This window comes from Phalacrocorax aristotelis, chromosome 22, assembly GCF_949628215.1.
Source record: "Phalacrocorax aristotelis chromosome 22, bGulAri2.1, whole genome shotgun sequence".
NCBI classification, from domain to species: domain Eukaryota; kingdom Metazoa; phylum Chordata; class Aves; order Suliformes; family Phalacrocoracidae; genus Phalacrocorax; species Phalacrocorax aristotelis.
The window spans coordinates 8,147,726-8,160,060 of record NC_134297.1 but is presented as its reverse complement, the minus strand read 5'-3'; the positions used below and the strand labels follow the sequence as shown (position 1 = coordinate 8,160,060).

General features: G+C 52.6%; 1 protein-coding gene across 2 annotated transcripts in view; it reads right to left on the bottom strand.

Annotated features, from left to right (window-relative positions):
• Positions 1–4,765, bottom strand: part of PKNOX2 (PBX/knotted 1 homeobox 2) — a 91,448-nt gene extending 86,683 nt beyond the window's left edge. The window contains exon 1 of one of the 2 annotated variants that reach the window (XM_075116051.1): positions 4,677–4,765. The gene's annotated coding sequence lies outside the window, so the exon portion shown is untranslated. The remainder of the gene's footprint in view (positions 1–4,676) is intronic. The other variant, XM_075116050.1, reaches the window with a different exon arrangement.
• Between the last annotated feature and the right edge of the window lie 7,570 nt (positions 4,766–12,335).

Here is a 12,335-nt window from a genome sequence, read left to right as displayed (position 1 = left end):
AAAAAGGAAAAAAGGAAAAAAGGAAAAAGGAAAAAGGAAAAAAGGAAAAAAGGAAAAAAGGAAAAAGGGAAAAAGGAAAAAAGGAAAAGGAAAAGGAAAAGGAAAAGGAAAAGGAAAAAATATAAAAGAAAAAGAAAATAAAAATTAAAAAGAATATAAAAATTAAAAACAAAGAATTAAAAGTTAAATTAAAAATAAATTTAAAATTAACTAAAACTTTGAGGGCCCTGGAAAATTATTTCTAGTTGAAAGAGCTCCTAAAGCCGAGTTCTAGACAAGCCTCAACCTTCTCCCAAGCCCTCCTTCCCTCGCTCCTCTGGTACCTCGGAGCATCTGTATCCCATTAGCGGCAAAGAGCATCCCGCCAGGGCAGTGCCCACGGAGGAAAAAAGCCCTTTTTGGCCTTTTAAAGACTAAAAAAAAAACCCCAAAACAACACGCCAGAAGCTCGCAAACCTTTAACGAACACTGCTTTAAAGCAAGGTGTGGACTCATGAGGGTTTGTGTTCCCTTTTGGAAGAGGGAAAGCCAAAAAAATAAGATATAATCAGGCGGGGGGAAGAGACGAGGCCAAATCCTTGTCTTATTTATACAGCTGCAAATCATAGCTGGGCAGAAGCGACCTCATCCCGACACGATTGGCTCCATCCCGACGCGATCGGCTGTTTTTCCCATGGCTGTTACCTGGAGCATCACCTCGGTCCTTGCAAGGCTCGAGCAGGGGATGAAACAGGGTCTAAACTTAATCTAGGATTAATTCCCATCCCTCTGGATTATTATTTTGAGCTGGCGTCTTAACGATGCCAGGAAACCATTTAGTTTTCGCTAATTAGAGGGCATTTGTTAACACCCTCTTCGGCGGCGGTGAAAATTATTTGGGAATCAAGTTATTCGACGGCATGGGGGATTGTAAATCCAACTGGGAATTGTCTGGATCCAGCAAATTATCCCGCCAACACCCCAAAAAAGGCATATTTGCACATCCTGGAGGAAAATAAGGATGGAGAATAATGGGGGATGGGGTGCTGAGATGGCGTCAGGGCCTGAAAAAAGAGGATATTGATGCTCGGTCCTGCTTTCGGGGACGTCAAATCTCCCTTAATCTACCCCTAATCGGGGCAAAAGTTTCCCCTTGGCTTTAGGAAACACAGTCCCTTGTTCGAATTTGGTATTTCTGCGAGGGAAAAGGAGAGATGGCGAAGAGGGAGTTTATGGGAGCTGGGGAAAAGGGAGCTTGGCAGCGTAAAACTCCTGCTTTAGTATTTTAAATTAACATTTCCCGCTAGAGCAGGGCTTTAAAATCCTTATTTTAAACCCCCGAAACGCGAAGCCACCGCATGCCACGGGCGCCTGGAGGCGGCAAGTTGGGAAATGAGGTTGTTCCCCAGTGCCCCGGGGGATAAAACCTTCCCCTCCCGGCACAACTGCCTGCATTTACTCAAGGAAAAAGGAGATTTCCTTAAAAAAAAGGAATTTCCTGAAAACTATTTATTTTAAAAAGTATTTTCCTTACAAATAAGATATTTCCTTTAAAAAAGGCAATTTCCTTTAAGAGATTTCCTTATAAAAAAGGGAAATTTCCTTTAAAAAGGGGTGATTTCCTTAAGAAAAAGGGGTGATTTCCTTAAAAAAGGAGGTTTCCCTTAAAAAAAAAGACTTCCTTAAAAAATATTTCTCTTAAAGAAACCTGATTTCCTTAAAAAAAGGCAATTTCCTTAAAAAAAAGGTGATTTCATTAAAAAAAAAGATATCCTTCAAAAAATTCCCTTAAAAATCCTGATTTCCTTAAAAAAAAGGCAATTTCCTGAAAAAAAAAGGCCGTTCCCCCCAAAATAAAGGCCATTCCTCACCCAAAAAGGGCAATTTCCTTAAAAAAAAAAAAGGCGATTTCCCTTCTCCTCCCAGAACAGCTGGCGGGAGCGCAGCACATGCCCCTCCGCGCCGGGCGGCGACGCCAAGTGTCCCTTTTCCCCCTTCCCCCCCGTGCCGCCGGGGCGTTGAACAGTACGTCCCTCCGAGGTGTCGCAGATACCGCGCCATATGCTCGTCCTGTCAAAACTCGGGGGTTACGGGACCCCCCGATGCTGGTTTTGGGGGGCAAATTCCCTTAAAAATCCTAATTTTGGGGAGGACGGGGGGGTGCGGTGTCACCCCCCCACGCTGCTCCCCTGTGAGCCTCTCCCGTAATTAGCCTCGAGCAATTAACATTTGCCCCTGATGAAGGAATCTCAGCGCAGGGGGGGAAATAAAATAGGGGGGGGAATGAAATAATCCCCGTCCCGTCATCCTTCTGCCCCTCCCCAAAAGAAAAAAAGCTGTTATTTTTTAACCCAAATCACCAGAAAACCCATTAATCCACCCCAACCCCTCTCCCCGCCTGCACAGGGCTGCGACGGCCCCCTCAAAGCCGAAGGTTTTGGGGGTGTTTGGTATTTTTCAGGGAGCACCCCCCTTTTTTTCCAGCAACTGGAAGATGCCGAATATGTTGAGTCAGCACTTTTGGAGCCCACAACGCCCAAAAGTTTCGCTTAAGCCGGGTCTACCGAGCCACGCTCCACTTTCCCGCCCCCCCCAGCTCCAGTTGTGCCACTTTTGGGGTTTTAAAGGGAAAATAAATCTTTACAAAAAGTAAAATTAAGGCATTTCCCCTTCTGTGCGTCCCCCCGGCAGACGGCAGCCCCCACATCCCGGCCAAAAATAATCCATCCCCCCCCTTCCCCTTAATCTAATCTCTCCAGCCGGGAGTTTGAAAATATCCCGGCGGGTTTAGGGTTTCCCGTTACGAGATAGTGGGGAAAAAAAGATCCTCGGGAGCGAGAAAAACCGGGAAGAGCCCAAACAAAGAGCCGGAGCCAGAGCCTAAGTCGAGCTTCGACGCCCGGTGACGACCGGGATGAAGCTGGGGGGGGACACGCGTCCCTCGGCAAAACTTCCCGAGCTGTGCGACGCCGCCAGCAGAGCCGCCCTCCTGCGGATGTAAATCGGCTAAAAAATTAAAAATAAATTTAAATTTTCCATAATTATTAATAAACCACACACACACATTGCTGCCGAGCCGCGAAAAAAATCGGATTATTGGGGGGGGTTCAGCATTTATCCAGCCCTACGGGCACGGGAGGGATGCGCCGGGGGGGTCCCGCGGAGGAAACCAGACACAGCGAGGGAAATGGGGGTCACTGGGGGAATGGGGGTCACTGGGGGAATGGGGGTGCTTTGTGGGGGGTGGGTTTACACCCCACCCCGGGAAGCAGCGGGCTGCGGTGCGCCAGCAAGGGCCCCGTTTCAGCGCTGGCGTCGAGCCCGCGTGGGGCCCTGCGAGGTGGCGGCCGGGGGTGTGTGCGTGCCCCCCCAAAAGTGGGTGTCCTGGGAGTGCTGGGGGGCGCCCCGAGGTCAAGGGGTGCCTTGTAAGCTGCGGATAAAGCAGGGCCCCCCCCCCCCCCAGCCCTGTTTGCACAGCAGGCAACTTTCCAGCTGCAAAATGCAATGAGCTGGAGGGGGTGCGAACCCCCCCCCCCGGGGGTAAGGGGAACATTGCAACCGGTTGGGGGGTTCACACACACCCCCGGAGGGCATTGCAACCGGCTGGAGGGGAGCTGCAAACCCCACAACCCCCCGGGAGCATTGCAACTCGTCGGGGGTCTGCAGAGGATATTGCAACCGGCTGGGGGGGGCGAGGAGGTTGCGACCCGCCGGGGGTGCGGGGGTGGGCATTGCAACTGGCTGGGGGGTCTGCAGCAAGCCCGAGGGCATTGCAACCCCCCCGGGGGTCACTGCAACCGGTTGGGGGTCTGCAGACGGGGTTGCAACCCCCTCCGGGGGGGGCACTGCAACCGGTCAGAGCGTCTGCAGCAAGTCCGAGGGTATCGCAAATAGCTTGGGGGGCTGCGACCCCTCCCCGCCACACCGGGGGGCCATTGCAACTGACTGAGGGGTCTGCAAGCAGTCCCAGGGCATTGCAACCGGCCGGGGGGTGGGCTGCAACCAGCTGGGGGGCGGCGCAGGGCATTGCAACGGGCCGGAAAGGGGTGCAAACCCCGCCGTAGAAGCACTGCAACCCCCCCGGGGGGCACTGCAACCGGCCGGGTGGGGGGCGGGTTTGCAACAGTCCGAGAGCATTGCAACCGACCGACGGGGGTGCAGCCCCCTAGGAGCACTGCAACCCCCCGGGGGGCATTGCAACCGGCCGGGGGGGGTCTTCAACGGGCCGGGATCGTTGCAATCCCTCGGGATCGTTGCAAATACCGCCGGGACCGTTGCAACCGGGGGTGGGGGTCTTCCAACCCCCCCGGATCATTGCAGCTCCCCCCCTCCGAAATCATCGCAACCGGCCGGGGGTGGGGGGTGGGGGGGGGTCGCCGCAGAGAACCGCAACGGTGGGGGCAAACCGCAGCCGGCTGGAGGTCAGCCCGGCGGGGGGGGCGGGGGGGGAACCGGACACCGGGGACGGACACACACACGCTGCAACCGAGGCCCGCGCCGGCCCCGGCCCCGCACTGCGAGGGGAGGCGGTGCGGAACGGCAAGTTACTTCCCGCACCGGAGGGGATGGGGGGGAGGGGGGGTGGGGGGTCCCCGCCGCCGCCGCACGTGCCCCGCCGCCCGGGCCGCTTTGTCCGCGGCGCTCGGCGCGGCTCCGCCCGCCCCCGCGCGGCGGCCCGCCGGTGAGTGACAGCCTACCTGCCCGCCAATCTTCATCACACCGACACCGGCCTGACAGCGCGGCCGCCGCTCGCCGCCCGCCCGCCCGGCCCCGCCGCGCCGCCGCCGCCACGCCCCGCCCCGCCCCGCCGCCGCGACACGCCCCCCCGCCGCCGCGGGACACGCCCTCTGCCGCCGCCGCGACACGCCTTCCTCGCGGGGAGCCACGCCCCCTCCCGCCGCCGCGACACACCCCCCTCGCGAGTAGCCACGCCCCCGCGCCAAGCCACGCCCCCTGCCGCGCCGCCGAGCGCCCCCTGCTGGCCGGCGCCCCTCCCACACACACCCTCTCCCGGCCAGCCCCCCCCCCCCCCCCCCCCCCCGCGGCAATGCTGACCCTCCCCCAGGCACCCCCAAAAGGACGCCCCCAAGCAGTCCTCGGACCCCCCCAGCACCTGGGTCCCCCAGACCATCACTCGGCCCCCCCCGGCTGCATTAGCCCCCCAAACACATTTGCTGCCTCCATTTGCTTTTGCCCCCCCAAACAACATTTGCCACCAACCCTATTCGCCCCCCCGAACACATTGCCCTCCCCAGCCCCATTCAGAGCCAACCCCGGTGGCCTTTGACCCCCCACTCCAACCACTGACCCCATCCTGGTGCCACCCCACCATCAAGGTCACCAGCACCCCCCCCGACCTTTACATTTAGGGCACCCCAAAAGTCCCCCCAGGGCGCTTCCCACCCCAGGCCCTTCCTGCGGGATTATCCCCCAGGGCAAAATGCTCCCATTTTGGGATCATTTGTTAATTATTATTAATCTGGGGGGAGGTTTCTGATGGAGCTCCCCCCACCAGATTTTGGTCCGGTGAGGCATTAAACCCCCCTCCCCTTCTCCCAAGGACCTGGAGGTGAGGTTTCACTGGAGTCACTTCCACTGGGAGCACTGGGAGCACAGGGTCCCACAGCCAAATTTTCCTATATTTCATTGCAAAAGCCACAGGGACGGATTTTTCTGGATCAGCCTGGCCACAGTTTGGTTCCTCCTGATTTTCCATCCCCTTCCCCGATAAAAAATGCCATCAAAAGTGGGGTTTGTGAGAAACATTGGATTTCTGCCTGTTTCCTAAGGGATATTGGATGGGAGAGGGGATGACTCAAACTAGCCCCAGAATTATTTCGGGATGGGTTAAAATCGACTCTGAAGAGTCCCAGCAGGACGTACGAGCCAGCGGCAACAGATATTCCACTAGGGATGGTCACGGGGTCAGGGATGCGATGGGAAAGGTGCAAAACTGAGCTTAAATCTCAAGCTAGGAACCCAAAAAAACTCAATTTCCCCTCTTGTGGTCCTCAGGGTAAGTGACAGCTCGCAAAACCCCATTTTGAAGTCCCTCCTTCCAGCTTAGCCCAAAAAAATAACCCCAATCTGGAAAATATTTGCTCTGACATTTGCACCTCGTGCTTGAGAGCAGCCTTTAAAATACGGCACCCTCCTTCAGCTCAGCTGTCGGAGAGCGACCGAAAATAGACGGTTTGCGCTCGGGCTCCCTCGATGAAGTAACGGCGAGGTGCAGCGGGCGGTTGGGATGCCTCCCCGAAAATACAAGCGTCGCTGCATCGTGTCGCTGCAACAACCGCGGGAAGTCGGAGCATCCCCCTCCCCCCCCGTGCTCCTTCGAAGACGATGAGGTGATGATTTATAAGAATTTCGTGCCTTGTAAATCAGCCGGCGGGACGGTTTCCCCCCTCCCCTCATTACTATTCCACGGAAGCGAGCGGAGACGAGGAGCCGTAAAGCTGTCGCCAGTTGTTTCGGCCAGCTGGGGATGCCGGGCGAAAAATATTTCAGGTTTTTCAGAAGCTGAAGGGTTTGAAGGGGAAAGATAAGGGGAGGGGGATGGAAACCCCATCATCTTGGTATCAAAGGGCAGCGGGATCATCTGCACTCGGCATCTTGTCTTGAAAAATGGAGGTGGAAATAAGGCAGGCCCGCATGGGGCGTATTTTAAGCCCCATCGTCACCAAAAATATCCGAATGACCAATATTTTAAGGTTCTCCTGACATAAGGCGGTTTCTGCTGGCACCAGCAGCAGTGAGCATCCCGTGTTTGCTCCCTGGGCGTCCCGTGTTTGCTCCCTGGGCATCCCGTGTTTGCTCCCTGGGCATCCCGTGTTCGCTCCTCAAGTGTCCCACATTCACTCCTCGAGTACCTCATTCCTCCTCCCCAGTTTCTGTCGCCAATCGCCAAAGCGATTCTTCCACTGGTTTCGGAAACTCACGCTCATCCTCCAGGAAAAGTAGCCGGGCCTGGATTTTTCCTCTGCAAAAGCTGCCTCTTCCCTGGAGAGTTTTTCAGAGGTTAATTTTCATCCCTGGTTAAAAAAAACAACGCCTGATTTCTCACTTGAATTGGCTCCGCTTCAACCAGCCAAGGGGTCTTGCTGTATTTTTTTCACCAGTCAATTAACTCTCCTGCACTCAATCTTGGTTTTTTTTCCCCCTGGGAAAACATCCTTCCGTTGTAACAGGTCACCCCTGGATGGTGGGTTTTTGACAGGGTCTCATCCTGCCAGCGCTGAGCCCCGCAGATCTGCAGGAACAGCGATGCTCAGCAGAGCCTGGCTCCCACGGGGGCTCTGCTTGGTACCAACCCGCTTCTCCCCACCCAGGAACACCTTCCAGTGACTGCTGGCACCAGCTGGAAGGGTTATCCACACCCCCGAACCCCCAGACTTCTCAATCAAACACCTTAGTCCCCGTCCCCACCCCAAGCCGGGGCACGGACCGCTGGAAAACCTCCCTGAAATAAAACCCTCTTCACTCGGGGGTCCCCCAAAATATGGGGGTCGTGCCATTTGCCTGCCCCAAAGCTGGGGCACGTGGGAGGGAGATTATTTTGTGCACTCACAGTCAGCATCATAAATATATAATTACAGCAAACTAATCAGCGCTTCTTCAAGAGCACACGGATGGTTCCTTCTCAAAAGTGATGAGTACTCGGAGTGAGTTCGCTAAAATATTAAACATTTGGCAAGAGCGGCAACGTATATAACCGGCAATATTTACATTTTTTACATAACGGGCTTCAGGAGAAAACAAATTACATAAAATATAGCAGTTTAGTCTCCGTCGTTTACAGCTCCTCCATAAATAATTCAATTCTCTTTCCAAGATTGCATTATTGCTCGTGTCGGATTTCTCTAAGAAAACTGTGACGGGATACTCTGAAAAATACATAAGAGCAAAGCCGAGTAAATTATTAAACAATAGATGTTAAAAACAAGACGGGTTTTTAGGATGCAGCCACAGCCGGGGCTTAGCTCCTAAGGCTGAGCTTTGTGGCTGAGCCCAGCTTAAGCACTTCGATGGGTTAGAGGGGTAAGATAACCCCTCCAAATTGCAAGCTTGCTGCCTGGGAGGACGTACGACACCCTCGGGTGTTAAAGGGTGTTAAAAAGGGATCCCTAAGGAAAATTTAGGCCTTGTTTCGGATCAGACGTGGCTCCAAACTGTCCCAGCTCAGACACTGGCAGTACCCAGCTTCACCCCTTCTGCTCGGGCACCATGCGGCGACCGGGGGACAATGCTTGATACAAATCACCCACTAAAATTTGTCTTGGATATTTAGAAGACATTTAGGATGTGGAGATTTTCTCACGCCGTTTGAAACCCTCTCCAGTTACGAGTTTCAAGAAGAGAGGAAAAAAACCAGCATCATCCAGCACAACCTTAAAAGCAACGTAATTAACCCAGGCCCGGACACACAGACAGTTTTCTGTCTGAATCCAAGGACGCTTGCACCGAATCCGTGCTGAAGTTAAGGGATTCCCTAAATTTTAACTGTTTAGCTCACAGAGGATTTCTCTTAAAGCTGATTTCCCTCAAAGCTGATTTCCTTCCATTTGTGGTACTTCAGATAGCCACGGGGCAATACCTCTTCTTAAATATGTTTATTTTTACCTCTGCACGTGCTTTTCCTGAGGATAATAAGAGAGCGAACCCAAAAAGATTTATGGCACCGAGACAAAAGCATTATTTTTGAAGCCAAAGTGCATTTCAAAGAGTCTCAGACACACAAATAAGAGCAAGTAACGCTACACAGATTTGACGACTATTAATAGGTAAATACACGGGCGAATATAATTAAAGGCTTTATCGATAATCCATACGCACAAGAAGGATGTATTAAGAATAAGTGATCAATGCCAGGATGGCTTGATATTCCCGGAGGTTCCCCCACGCAAGATTAAAGAAGATTAAAGCTTATTCCTTGTGCGGGATAGATGGATCGATAATAAGGCAAGCTAAAGCCGAAAGAAAGGATTTTTCCCTCTCGTCGGCACCACGAAGCAGCCAGGATCAAGTGGGAAAATAGCTGAAAAAAATGGGATTCCTGCCCTCCCTGTGCTGGCTGAGCAAGGGTTAATGGTGGCTCATGGAGCCGGGAAAGGACTTTGCGGTCCTTCTGAAGGAAAAACGCTGGCTAATGGCAGGTTATATATATTTGGATTAGAAAAATCCCTGCTGCCAGCTTCCTCCTTTTAAATGTTTAATTTCGAGGCGTAAGAAGTCCGTGGCTGGTTCTTGCTGCTCCTTCAGGCCCTCCCGTGCAGAGTTACTGCCAGCATCCAATCTACGGACCCTTTCCCAAGCATTTCCAGGATTAAAAAGAAAAAAACAGGAGGATCTGGATGGTTAAAGCAACTTACCTTCAGCACTCGGGCAAGATTTGGAGTCTGTTTTCTTGAAGCGGCGCCGGCCAGTTGAGATAGGGATGGGCTGGAGGGATACGCACCAGGGGAACAAAAAAGTCTAAATAATCACAAAATACACCTTGTATGAACACTCTGAAAACAAAAACTAGGGGTGATTAACAGGATAATCCTGGTAAAGCAATTAAACCCCCCTCAACTTATTTTTCACTTGGATCTCTGCAGGAGGTGGGTACCAGGCAGCCGGCAAAAGCGATGTGGAGATGCTGAATCCTGCCCTTTTAAATTTTGGCTCCACCTGAGATGTTTCTTCGTCTTGGCTCGACTTCAGCATCCCTTCCCCATCCTCGTTTCGGTTCAGTCCACGACAGGAGTTCAACCTTCGTCTGCAGCATCTCTTTACCAAGCGACACGAGCACAGCACCAACCACCGGCGCTGGCCTGGCTTCAGAGGAGCCGGCGAAGGGAGAAAAGGAGAGGTGGTCACAACTCCTTAAAGATGCAAATTGAGAAGCAGCCATCATAACAGGAGAGCTCTGTTAATTCTCTTATGAGTATGCAGATTTCAACGTTGACTTTTTTCCTAGGTTTATTTGTTTTATTTAGCAATAAATTTAATACCGGCTCCCTGAAGCAAAGAGACAGATGGACTATAAACTTTGAATTTTGAGTAGCTCAACTTCCTTAGGTTAGTGTCATCTTTGATCTCTCCTGAAATTACATCTAGGAAAGTTTGCATGGATTGAATTCTGCTTTTTTACAGCCCTCAATGCCAGTGGCTGGAAAGTGCCTGGCGTGGAAGGCCCTGGGGGTGCTGGCTGACAGCCGGCTGGGCATGAGCCAGCAGTGCCCGGGTGGCCAAGGAGGCCACCAGCCCCCGGGCTTGTGTCAGCCCTGGTGTGGCCAGCAGGAGCCGGGCGGGGATGGGGCCCCTGTGCTCGGCCCTGGGGAGGCCCCACCTCGAATGCTGGGCTCAGGTTTGGGCCCCTCGGGGCAAGAAGGGCCTGGAGGGGCTGGAGCGTGTCCAGAGAAGGGCAGCGGGGCTGGGGCAGGGTCTGGAGCACAAGTGTGCTGGGGGGCGGCTGAGGGGGCTGGGGGGGTTTAGCCTGGGGAAGAGGGGGCTGAGGGGAGCCCTTCTCGCTCTCTGCAGCTGCCTGAGAGGGGCTGGAGTGAGGGGGGGGTCGGTCTCTGCTCCCAAGTCACCAGGGACAGGGCGAGAGGGAACGGCCTCAGGCTGCGTCAGGGGAGGTTTAGGTTGGATGTGAGGGAAAATGCCTTCCCTGCCAGAGCGGTCGGGCCCTGGCACAGGCTGCCCAGAGAGGTGGGGGAGTCACCGTCCCTGGGGGTATTTAAAAGACGTGTAGACGCGGCACTTGGGAACATGGTTTAGGAAGCCTGGGGGTGTTGGGTTGGGTTGTTGGGCAGTGTTGGGTTGGCATTAGGATTTGATGATCCTAGAGGTCTTTTCCAACCTTAATGATCCGTGATTCTATGATTTGATTAGCCACCTTTTAATTTTTTTTTTCACAGGTTTTCCAACAGGATCTTAAATACCACCTAAATGATTCATACCCTTGGCTGCTGGAGTTATCTCAGGAACTTGCCAATGGACCTGAGAAAACCAAAGCACTACATAATATCTCCTCCACAGGCAAAGGAAAGCAAAATAACTTTGAGTTATCCTTTGGACTGTAAAGCTCCCTGGGTCCAAGACCACAGCCCCAGGCCTGAAATAAAATGGTGCTCTTGGAGAACGTGGGGCAACCATTGTGTGGTTTTGGAAGGACCATGGAGTCATGATGCAGCAGAAAGGACTCATCTTTTTTTTTTTTTTTTTGCCATCCAACAGCAATTAAAAAATCAGGTTGGAGGGAGGAGGAGCGGCTGGCCACGGGGGATGGTGCAGCCCGTGGAAGCCCCCGAAAGGTGGGTGATCTCCATCTTTGAGTTTTCCACAGGCAGTAGGGTGATGCCATGAGTCGATCGAGCGCTGTGATGGCCGGAAACGCAAGAACACCCTTTTTACCAATGACCCCAGGGTGTATGAAAATCCAGAATTGAATTTTGCGATATAAAAGCCACATCCCACATGCTCAAGACTTGGGGAGAGAAAATCTTAAGTGCAACACTGTGACTTTTGAAGGAAGCTCCCAGAAGCCACGCGGTGCTTTGACCTTGCTGCTCCAGGCCCAGACGGTTCCCACCACAAGTAATTTCCCTGCCGCCACACACAAATAAGGAAGGAAATTAAATTTTTTAAAAAATAAACAACAACAACAACAGCCACGTCATTTCCAAGCTGTCACCCGACGAACGGGAGAAAAATGTCGATATACATCAAACAAAAAAGGGTGAGAGCAAGGTGTTGCGAGGAGTGGAGAATAAAACCGTATTTAAAACTGCAAATGGTCTTGGGTGCCACAAAAAAACCTGCCTGAAAGTCTTGGGGACTGCAGTGACAGATCTGGCCCATTTCAGCAGATGTCGGTTGCTCACGGTCACCCAATATCCCACCATAGATGGACGTTGCCATCGCCCAACCCTTTCCAATAAGGAGACATTATCGACCACTCAATTGCAATTGAATTACTGCGGAAGAACATATTACGGGCACATTAAAGTCTAATGAGCGGCCGGTGATTAATGCCATTATGAGGAATACCAAAAGAACTAATGATGATGAGCCACTTAAAGTGAAGTGTCGAGAGTTTTATTATCGATGACTCCTTGGTTTCTCGCCTAAAAACTCTTGGGTTGGAAGGAGGAAGAGGTTGACACAGGTAAAGGCAAGAGGTTTCCAGAAGCGATGACACAAGGAGGTCCCATACTGGTACTCTTTTAAGGATAAGATTGATAGGAAATAGCATTTCTCGGAGAAATGTATGGGAAATAGAAGTTTCTTGGAGAAACACCTCACCATGGGCTTTAGCACCCTTGGGAATGCCATTATAAAAGCAAATTTTAATTTTTAGCATTTCCCCA